The sequence below is a fragment of the Paramisgurnus dabryanus genome, chromosome 3 (assembly GCF_030506205.2).
Source record: "Paramisgurnus dabryanus chromosome 3, PD_genome_1.1, whole genome shotgun sequence".
NCBI lineage: Eukaryota > Metazoa > Chordata > Actinopteri > Cypriniformes > Cobitidae > Paramisgurnus > Paramisgurnus dabryanus.
The window spans coordinates 7,989,525-8,001,400 of NC_133339.1; the positions used below are offsets into that span (position 1 = coordinate 7,989,525).

At 38.4% G+C, this 11,876-nt stretch overlaps 1 pseudogene; it reads left to right on the plus strand.

Annotated features, from left to right (window-relative positions):
* The first annotated feature begins 409 nt into the window (after window positions 1–409).
* Window positions 410–11,876, plus strand: part of LOC135734229 (cytochrome P450 2K1-like) — a 15,264-nt pseudogene continuing 3,797 nt past the window's right edge.

Consider the following 11,876-nt stretch of genomic DNA (forward strand, 5'->3'; position numbering starts at 1 on the left):
TCTATAATAAATTAAACTAAAGTTTGCCATTTTTTAGTATTCATGGTGAAATGTAATTACACGGAATGGAAGTTTTGGAGTAAAGAAATATATGTTCTTTTCCCACCAAAACTTCCCAAATGTTCTTTTCCCACTTCCTGGAGAATGATGTCATTGGAGAACTTAAGCTGTTACAGTTTCACATTTTAAAATAAGCAAATTCTTATATGAAAACAACATTGTCAACTCAAAAAACTTTATGTTTGCTTATGTTGGTTGATTGAAATAACACTCTTTATTATATAAACCATAATGCATAAGTTTTCTTCTTATCCAAATACTTTTGTGGCCACTGTGGACCGACTGACAGCCTACTGCTGTTGTGTTTGTGTTGCAAATCTTTCCTGGCTCCTCCCTCCTGCGCTGAATTCTTATCTGTTCAGTCTGAAGACTCACTACAGCTGTGTATAAATCTCTTTAACTATATGGCTTTAGTGGAAACACTTCTCCTGAATGTCTCCAGCACAGGAGCTTTACTCGCTGCTCTTCTGCTGCTTTTGGTTATTTGTTTCTGCTTCAGGTCTCCAGAAGATGACCAAGAACCTCCAGGACCCAAACCACTGCCACTCGTGGGAAACCTGCACATTCTGGACCTTAAACAACTTCATGTGAGCCTCTGGAATGTGAGAAGGATTTTATATTTTTATTAATATCACAGAAGTTTCCCATTACAGTCTCAGTAGATATTATGTCTTGCAAGTTTTAACAAGCATGATCAGTTTGTTAGTTTATAACAGGGTTGCCAACTTTAGTGATTTGTCTGGAGTGAGATTTCTCCCCAAACATGCGCATGCAGCGACCTACTGGAAGTTTTGGCTGTGGGCCACTGCTGACGCCACCACAAGCCTCTTACCATCTAACCCTACACCGACTACATTCATTTCCAAAAGTTTGATGTTTTTGTTTTGATAAGTTTCTTTTTTGTTTCTGGCAAGTTTTATTTGTTTATTTTTATTCACTGTTACTTTGACTATTTGATTTATTATTTGATTGTTATGATCAGGGCATTGCTGAAACAGAGCTAAAAGTTCATCAAGCCCCCCTGAATAAAGTATGGTTGATGATTAACTAAGGTCAAAATTTCTGAGGTTAATGCATGAGTGAGGACTATACATGGCATTGTATTTATTTTACTTTATTGTCAACTCGTGATCTGATTCAATAGGTTGAGGTTAATACACAAGTGAGATTAATACATGGTTTTGTTTTGTGTTTGCATAAAACAGGGTAAATAAAACAATGCATGGTGCTTATATTCAGGAAATTACTATATATTGGGCCCTTAGAATGGTTCATTACCCTCCTGTCTGTCATAAGAATTTAGCTTTGGCTAATTTTCCTGGGGAAAAATAGTGGGAAAGTTTCTTGAAAACCTTCATTTATTTGTTTTATATACTGTAGGTGCTCACAAAAAGTCTTTTTCAAGTGCCTTGTAAACTGGATCAATATCATCAAAAATAATTTACAAGTACGTAAGAAAAGGTTTGTACTCTAAAAATACTTGTAACAAACAGGAGATAAAGAATTTACAAACGGCTCTCCGCACGTTTCAGCACTTGGACAGCGTCACAAGATTTTTAAGCATTACTTAAAAATGTTTCTCATCTCAGCATATCCACAGGTTCAGAGTCATCATATACAATAAATCCGTGAGGTAGCATTTAAAAAAAAAACATTTAAAAACAGATGCATTTGTTTAAAGCAAAGCATTTATTTACTTACCAGGCTTTGTGCCTTCTAACGTCTCATAATCGGTCTTCATTTATGTCCAAAAGACTCAATAATAATCTTTTACATTCAATCCTTTAATCTTTCATATTTAAAAAGGTTTTTGTGCTGCTGCGCATTCATGTGTGTGATAAGCAAACCCGCGTTGGCATCCCGTTTATACGCGCATATTACTAATGCGCTCTTTAAATAACAAAAAACATATTGCGCCATTGACTTTAGACTTTAGACCAGGTTTTGTTGGTCAATGGTGTAGTCTATTTTAGTTGCCTCAAAATAGCAACGCGCCAACAATGCGCCTGAACGCAAAAGACACTTGAGTCACGCATTGCGCTGCATTGCCCCAGTTGTAAGATAGAGGCCGTAATGTTATAATGTCAGACAGTTTTGGAGTATAGATGGATGTCTGTTGATGTTTACACCGTTTTCTCTTGTTTACCGGTTCAGTTATCCAAGAAATATGGGTCAGTGTTCAAAGTTCATCTTGGACCCAAAAAGATTGTGGTTTTGGCCGGATACAAGGCGGTTAAACAAGCACTAGTGAACCAGGCTGATGAATTCGGGAAAGAGACATCACACCCATAGTCCAAGACATCAATGAAGAACATGGTAACACATCACTTTTACTTTTAACGTTTTACTACTAACTGTCAGTTAAACAAATTATTTTAATTTCTTTTTTATTTGTTTGTTTGTTGTTGCTCTGTACTTTGTAATTTGAGAAAAATATTTTAATGTTATATAATGGCTGCCTTTGTAGGAAGCATTTCAATGCATGAAGGCATCAAGCTACATCAAAATCTAACGTTAGGTTGACTTCCTGTCTCCTGAGACAATGTCCTGTCCCACATTTCTATGGGTGTGCATGCACAGGGAATGTAACTGGTTGAGCCTGATCCAGGGACGGACTGCCTAATTCAAAACCTTAGTCTGCATTCTAGCAGAAAATGTGAGCTCACTACAACCTCTCATATACAATAAAGTCAATGAAAGAAATGAAAACCAATGCAATACGATGAATGTCCACCCACAGACTGTTTTAATGGGGTTGGATAAATATTTTTTGCTTTGGTGTGTGTGTGAGTGTGGGTTGGTCTATGTGGTTTACGAGGACATGAATAGTGTATAATGACATGCTTATTATGCTATAAAGGTGGTTTACGGGGACACAGAGAGTGTCCCCATGAACGGAAAAGCTAAAAAAACATACTAAATGGTAGTTTTTCATAGATTAAAGACTGGCAACAGGTTTTTGTGACATTGGGGTTAGGGATTGGGGTAGGTAAGGGGAATAGAATATAACAGTGTGGACAGTATAAAATGCATTGCGTCTATGGAGAAAAAATCATAGACTTTATAAAAATAAAAGCACAGTCAAGAGTCAAGCAATTTGGTATCATCCTAAAACAGCCCAAAACCTAAATCTGGACATACATTTGGCAAATCATTAATGTAGAGACTAAAAAGTATAGGTCCCAAAACTGTGCCCTGAGGGATCCCCGTTTCAATTTTGAGAAAGGTGGATCTCACATTATTAATTGTAACACATTGCTCACGATTTTTTAAATATGATTCAAACCAAAATAATGACTTTTTAGATAAATTAAATTTAGCTAATTTAGAAATTAAGGTCTTGTGATTGACTGTATCAAATGCCTTTTTTAAATCTAGAAATACTGCACCTACTACATTTCCCTTGTCAAGTGATTGTTTGATATTTTCAGTTAATAAACAAATAGCAGATTCTGTAGAATGGCTTTGCCTGAATACAAATTGTAGAGGACTTAAATAATGGTTTATCTCAAGTGCATCAGTTGTTCTGATACAATCTTCTCCAGGACTTAAAAAAAACAGGAAGAAGACTAATAGTTCTATAATTACCAGATATTTTATTATCTCCAGATTTAAAAAGGGGTACTACCAAAGCATTTTTCCACCCATCTGGAAATTGTCCAGATTTTATGGAAATATTAATATAGTGGTATTTTGGTCCAGCCTTTCACCAATCTTATTAAAAAAAGCTGTGTCTAGATTATAAATATATTTTGAGGAGGTGATATTTAAGTCCTTTATAACTTTCAGAACAACTGTCTGATCAACCTCTCTAAGCTGAAATGAATTATCTTGATCTTCAAGCAGGTCTATTGTTGTAAGGCCTGTATCATTCCTGCTTGGAAAGTTGATGCAAGCTTATTAACAGACTGTATAATGTGACGTGTCCTGCTAATACTGGCACTTACAGGACCTCTTGCTGATGTGAAGTTAACTCTGTCTGTCCCTCATCATGACCAGGCTGTGGATGCTCAGGCTCGCGAATTCCGGGAATCCGTGGACCAATCACGGCTAGTTGGCCGACTCTTCTTCCTTGTTTTTTTTACACGTAGCAGAATATAAGTGATCATATTAGTGCCCCTTCTGTTGTCCGTTCATATTGCGTTATTAGACTTTTTTTGCCAACGGCCGGGCAAAGGCCCTCCGTTGAATGGCCGTTCTGGACTTTTCCAGAATGCACAGATTGCCAATCCGTCCCTGGCCTGATTAAGTCTTAAAATAGAAAGCCAAGAAAGTGGCTGGAGCACAAATTTAGTGTAAATCACAAAACGCTCTCTGTTCCCAGAGCTGCCTCATGCTGCCGACTTTATGCGGTGCTGTGCAGACCAATTAGCAGCTGACTTGAAGCAGTGCATGCCAGTTAGAAATTTTGTCTGACTTGAGCTGGCGCTGAAGGCATGTGACCCTGACATATGGTTTTAAAATAAATATTCAATACAAAGGGTTTCTGGTTGCAACTTTTATTAAAAGATTTGTTTTTTTGATTCCTTTCTCGACCTCAAGCAACAAACCTTGCAGATTGGTCAGCGCAGCGCTGCATGAACTCGAACACATCTATGCTGAGTCCGAAACCACCCACTTCCATTCTTTATAGTACGTGAAAAGCAGTAGGCGAGTATTATGTCTGAATACATAGTATTCGAAAAACAGTATGCAAAAAGTATCCAGAAAACCTACTACTTCCAGTTAGACTTCACTATCCCATGATGTCCCGGGAGAGGAGTTATCCAACAGAGAAGACAATGCGTTGTCTTATTAGGTGATGACGATGTATGTCACTTGATGTAGCGACATGGCGGATGTACTGTAGTACGTCCGAATCTCATTCATACTACCAGGATTCATACTATAGAGTACCTACTGTTTTAAATGTCAGTAAGTAGGTTCTTCATCTTATTCAGTACCTACTGTACAGTATGCGGTTTCGGACGCAGCCCTATTTCCTCATGAGGCAACAAGTCAGCTGCCTAAGCTTTCAGATGCAGCCAATGCATACTAAAGATAGAGGGATTAAAGTATGGACTAGCTTTTACAACAAATTGGACAAGCTAAACAAAGCTTTCAATAAGGATTGAATCATTATAATTTGTATAACTTGGTTGTATGTTGAACTTTTATAAAAGCTCTTACAGAGAAAGATTACAGATCAACAAACAGTATCAAAATATCATAAACACAAACTAACTGAAGCTATTTTTCTGCAGGAATCATCTTTACAAATGGTGACAAGTGGAAAACCATGAGAAGATTTGCTCTCTCAACTCTTCGAGATTTTGGGATGGGAAAGAAACTGAGTGAAGAGAAAATTATTCAGGAGACGCGATATCTGCGGGAAGTTTTTGAGACCTTTAAAGGTATATCAACTACAGCATACAGTTCATAAATGCCAATTTGAGTGCTGATGTTTAACAAAATCTGATCTTCGTTTCTGTATCTCTCGCAGGAAATCCTTTTGATACAACCCAGCCAGTAAATTATGCCGTTTCTAATATCATCTCAGCTATTGTTTATGGAAATCGGTTCGAATATGAGGACCCAAAGTTTAACGAAATGGTTGACAGGGCAAACCAGATCATCCACATGACCGGCTCTGCTGCCATACAGGTTCCCATCTTAACAGCCCTTTTTCCTTTTACAGCCCACGTGATAAAATAGCCTGCGCACACATTTTGGTAACAGAAGTGGTGTTGTTCTCTAGTGGTTCTTACATGTCAGAAAGTTAATCAACTCAGAAAGTTTATCAATACAGTTTCCCAGCATCAAAATGTCTGGTTGTTGCGTTTGGTTGCATTAATATAATATACTAATATATAGTAGTTATTAAATGAAAACATGGCACAGTACAGTGTTCCCTATCAGGCTAACTTACAAATGGTAATAGAGAGTCTGACTGTATGAAATAACTAGCAGTTCAAGCCGCAAAAGGACAGACGTTATTTCAACATACGTCACACACTCGGTTGCTCTGATTGATTGTAGGTCTATCCAATTGAGTGCAGAGGCATTTTTTGTCCTGGTTCGGTTGAAACACGCCCCATAATTACAGCCCAACGGAACGGTATAAGACTCAAATTCTGACTAGAATTGAGTATGACAACGTCAGGCTACATTTACGCTAATAATGTTGTAAGAAAAGAATCTCAAAACTGAAAATCGAATGTCAACCCACGGAATGAATATTCGAATAATCGAATATTCTGGTCCAGCCCTAATAATCAGTGGTGTATAAAGACCTTACATATTTAATCGTTATGTTTTTTATAACCTTAGAATGAGCTGTTTTTATCTCCATACACCAATACATGCTCTATTGTGTTCTCGCTCTACGTCATCGTTAACCATCGAAGTTTAATTCCAAATCTCAAGAACGCAAGTACAGAGTAGGCATGAAAATACCCGGATGTGTTCTTGATATCGAGGATGCATCGAGTGCAGACTTGCACGCTGAAATGGCTTTACGCCCCAGAAGTCATTGCTGTAAAACAATGGCGGAGGACAGGTGACCAACAGGAAGATTGCACACATCTCAATTCTTACAAGTGTGTTCCGTGTTCTCCTAACCTTTTTGAGTTCGTTCTTCCAAGGTCACCTGGCAAGAATGATCTCCACAAGAACGCAAGTTCGTTATTTGCATTCTTGGAATTGAGAAACAGCCTATGTGGCAGATACCTTAGCTTGTCGGCTCTCCTGATTTTGCCAAGTGATTGATGTCCTCAGGGCAACATTATGTTGACCCTGGGACAACATTTCAACCAACCAATCAGATTTCAGAAATAAGTTTACAGTTTGTTTTACGTTTAAGGATTAGCTGTTTCTAGACCATTGTTTTTCACTTATAATGTTCCTCTAATTATGGGTTTGGTTATGGTTAGGGTTGGGGTTTGGGGTGGGTTTAGGTTTTATTTAGAAAAATGTTGTCCTTGGGTCAACACAATATGTTGCCCTGAGCACATCTCTCACTTGGCAAAATCAGTTCGAGCTTAGCTTGTCTTTGCGTTTTGAAATTGAGGTTGGTTACAATTCGCAATTACACCACTACATGCCGCTAAAAACACATTACACCTTTAAAACAAATTGTGTATGTCTCTACCGTCTGTAGTAACTAGTGCTGGCTCATGATTAGTCGTGACTAATCGTTTGAAGAATAAAAGTTTTTGTTTACATAATATACGTGTGTGTCTGTGTACTGTGTATAATAATTATGTTTATATAAATACACACACATACATGTATGTATATTTATATAATAAATATTTATATTTATACATAATATAGATTAAATATATATATAAACATGTATATACACATGCAAATGTTGTGTGTGTGTGTGTGTGTGTGTGTGTGTGTGTGTGTGTGTGTGTGTGTGTGTGTGTGTGTGTGTGTGTGTGTGTGTGTGTGTGTGTGTGTGTGTGTGTGTGTGTGTGTGCGTGTGTGCGTGTGTGTGTGCGTGTGTGTGTGTAATTATTATACGACTAGTCGCAATTATTAGTGAGGCAGCACTAGTAGTAACATGTATTTACTTTAAAGCTGCAACAAATTTGCATAATTGTTCTGGAAATTTTACAACAATGCAGAATTGTAAAAAGTCTGATCTCTTGATATTTATGTTGTACTTTATCGTGTGGCTCGACCTGCAGATCTACAACATGTTTCCAGTGCTTAGGCCGTGGGTGAAGACCTGGAGACGGCTTATGGCAAGTTTGAAGAAATACCATGCTGAAATGCAGGTGCTGGTGGATCGCTTGCGGGAGACCTTTAACCCTCTTGACTGCAGAGGATTAGTTGATGCCTTCCTCATCCAAAAACAAAGCTTAGAGGTAGAATATCATGAATTTATATATCAAATGTGTGGGTTAATATACGTATGTTTAAAACTAAAGCCCGATTTATAGTCGTGCATAAGTTCTATGCCATATCTATAGCCTGTGCATTAGTGTTGGGCGATATGCCCTATTTTGAGATCGTCCTATCGTCAGCCTGTGAGATCGGCAATACACGATAGTATCGGGGGGGTGGGGCAGTAGTTTACTCATTTATTTATTTGTTCATTATGACAAGTCACTTGATTGGTGGACAAAAAAGAACAAGAGCAACACCGTCATGACCGCAACCTTCTTAAAACTGTTGCCATTAATCTGAGCATTAAAGCCCAGGCGCTCTAAAATTTATTGCGTGCCAGGGAGCGAGCAGTGTCAAGCAGTGGTGCTCTCAGAGATGCCTTTTTAAAAACATCGGTCCAGTGGAACGCGATCATATATTAAACACGAGGGGTGTATTGCTTCAACTCATTGAAATGCATATCATAAACAGGATTACTATCTGACTTCAGACAGAATGCAGCTCTCTCTGCACGTACGCAAGAGTGAGAGAGGCGCCAATATGCAGCAGGTTACATTTTAAACAAAAGAGATAGTTTGCCTCAGCTCGCATGAAACACATTAAACTGAACAAATACATAAGGATTACTTTAATTTATGTTTAGACTTCGGACAGATGCGAGAGCGCGTGCACGTGAGACAGAGAGAAGTGCAGCTGTCATGACGTGTTGGATTTAGGTGCTAGAACGAGTCCGAGTCCATGTGCGTGCAAAAAGCTCTCACGTAAAGTGAAGCCCTCAAACCCTCATGCGAGGAAAAGCATGCAAAATTATGATGATGATAATAATAACCATTCGCCAACTATCGTCATGACTATCGCCATGAAAGCTTGCCATTGGCGATATGTCCGAAGATCGTCGATACACGATACTATCATCTATCTGCACAACCCTACTGTGCGTAGCTCTGCGTAGGCTGACGTGCACCTCGCAAAATTTTTAACAGCGCGTCAGTTCTGCCCGGACCACAAGCGCTGTAATTGGTCCACCAGAACCCCTCCCATCAGGTATTTCCGTTTGCGATGGTGAAAACAAAGAATGGCCAAGTTGAGGAGTGATTTGACTCAAACTGCAACAAAAGTCGTTTTTTTACTCATTTACTTCCATCATTGCTGGTCTACTGAAATCATCACAACAAGTTGATGTTTCTTCTTCGATTGTGGGTTAACTTGCCAAGCTTCTTCTTCTTTGACGGTCGCGCTGCTACTGTGGTTACACACGTGGATACTGCCTCCCAGCGGTCTGCGTGCACGTTTGCACGCCGCCGACGACGCAAAAGTATAAATGAAAATGACGCGGATCCTACGCCATCGCGACTACGCCTTAGGACCTACACACAACTATAACGAGCCCTTTATTCTCACCCTAAATAGTAATAAAGCATGTTTTTTTGTGTGATTTTAACAGAAATCTGGAGAAAATGATTCGCAATATAATGATCTGAACCTGCTCATGACTGTGTCCAACTTGTTTGGTGCCGGTACTGACACCACCGGCACAACGCTACGCTGGGGTTTACTGCTCATGGCCAAATATCCTCACGTACAAGGTCATAACTGTTCTCTTTATATTTACAAAAATAAGAAAAAAAAAGAAACATTTTCTATGTGATCTTCTGGGTCATAGATCGGGTTCATGAGGAAATTGACAGGGTGCTTGACGGATGTGAACCAGTTACAGAGGACAGGAAGAATTTACCTTACACAGACGCTGTGATTCATGAAATCCAGAGACTGGCAAATTTAGTGCCCTTGAATCTGCCACATAAAACCAGCTGTGATGTGAACTTCAATGGATATCTAATCAGGAAGGTCTGTCTTACTCGTATTGTATGATATTCACACTTTACAGTATGTTGTCCACCTTATCTTTCACTAAAGTTTATTTTAATGAAAAGTACTCGTTTTGTTGTTTCCAGACAAAATTAATTAACCCCCAGTATTCGGCACAATAATCTTGTCCGTGGTTTCTTCTGAAATCTAGGGGACGTGTGTTCTGCCACTGCTGACGTCTGTTTTGAGAGATGAGAGCGAGTGGAAGACACCCAACACTTTCAACCCTGAACACTTCCTCAATGAGAACGGTCAGCTGATCAAACGTGACGCCTTCATGCCCTTCTCTGCAGGTAATAAACTTTCCAGTGTTAATAGCAGTACATAAGAGTTGTGTCTTGTGTTTGTACTGGCATGCTACTTAGCATAAAATCTATACTATATGTGACCCGTCACAGAAACTAGTGACACAAGTCGGCAGCACAACTTTCAAGATAATGAGAAAGTTTTAGTTTTCAAAATTTTTGATTTTAGTTTTATTGCAGAATCTGTTGAGATCACGAAGAAGACTCTCCATGTTTGAGATAGCAGTTTTTGTATATGTAAAAGCGTACATTTTGCTGTTGAAATTTGCTTGTTTTTCCAGAGATTCTAGCGTGCAGCGGGGGGGGGGGCGTCATTGTCTGTGTATATTTACATATTGGATAAGCTGCTTTTGTTTGTGTCCTCGCCCTCAAAGGGAACAGTGTGGCTCGTTAATAGGGTTAGTTTGCCCAAAAATGAAAATAATGTCATTAATGACTTACCCTTATGTCGCTCTAAACTCGGAAGATCTCAGTTCATCTTCGGAACACAGTTTAAGATGTTTTAATGTTAGATTTAGTCCAAGAGCTTTCTGTCTCTCCATTGAAAATCTATGTACGGTTTCCATGACCAGAAAGGTAATAAAAACATCATCAAAGTAGTCCATGTGACATCAGTGGGTCAGTAAGAATGTGTTGAAGCATCGAAAATACATTTTGGTCCAAAAATAGCAAGAATTACGACTTTATTTAGCATTGTCTTCTCTTTCGGTTCTGTTGTGAACCGCTTGAAGTCACGTTACTGTAGTGACGCATCTCCCCAGACTGTAAACGAAGCTTTAATTCACGGAACGTAAATTACCGGAGTGTAATCTCATATACCCTTACATGTTACGATGTAAATAGTCCTCAGATTGTATATTATATTCTATTACCAGACGTCCATGCGAAATCTGATGTAAACTAAAGACTATATATCTATATTTCACAGATTAAACGCATTTGTGGACAAAAATGGTCATTGGATGATTCACACATCTGAAACAGACTGGATTCAACTTGTTATCAACACAAAGTTAAAAAGTCCTGTTTATTTTTGCATGTTGTCATCCGGCCTTCTGTCACAAAATACTAAATATGATGCTAGAACATCTGTATCTCAAAACGGCTTTACAGGGGGTATGGCTTAACCAAATGTGATGTAAATGAGCCCTATTGTCTCTCCAGCAGTGTTGTGTGTAACGCGTTACAAAGTAACGCGTTACAGTAACGTAACTACTTTTTTGAGAAAAAAGTAGTGTAACGCGTTACTACTGAAAATTTGGTAACGTAATGTAGTTCATTTTCCAATTCAGCGCAACGTTACTTTTGGTTAGATTTGACAGCGACACTGCCATCTGCGCGTTTGCGCAATAGTCACAAGGTCCACACACATGACAGAGGCTCGTATCAGTCTGCAAAGAAATCATGGCAAGCAAGAAGCAGCTGACGCTAACTTTTGAGGGATGGAGGCATCTTAATTTTAATCAATGTTTTATCAACCAATTGCCTGATTTTAATAAATAAGAAATAAATTAAAGAAAACAATTCAGCTTCATATTTATGTTTAAATGAAATAATTTTTTTAAACATAAATATAAAACTAAATCGTTTTCTTTTATTTATTTCTTATTTATTAAATTCAAGCATGGTTGATAAAACATTGATTGAAATTAAGATAGAATTAATACAAAACGAAATTCACTTTCACAGAAAGGTTTCTACGAAAACAAACTTAATAAAGTGGTCAAAATCAAGTCTACCCACTCCGTTTGAAGTGAATTTCGT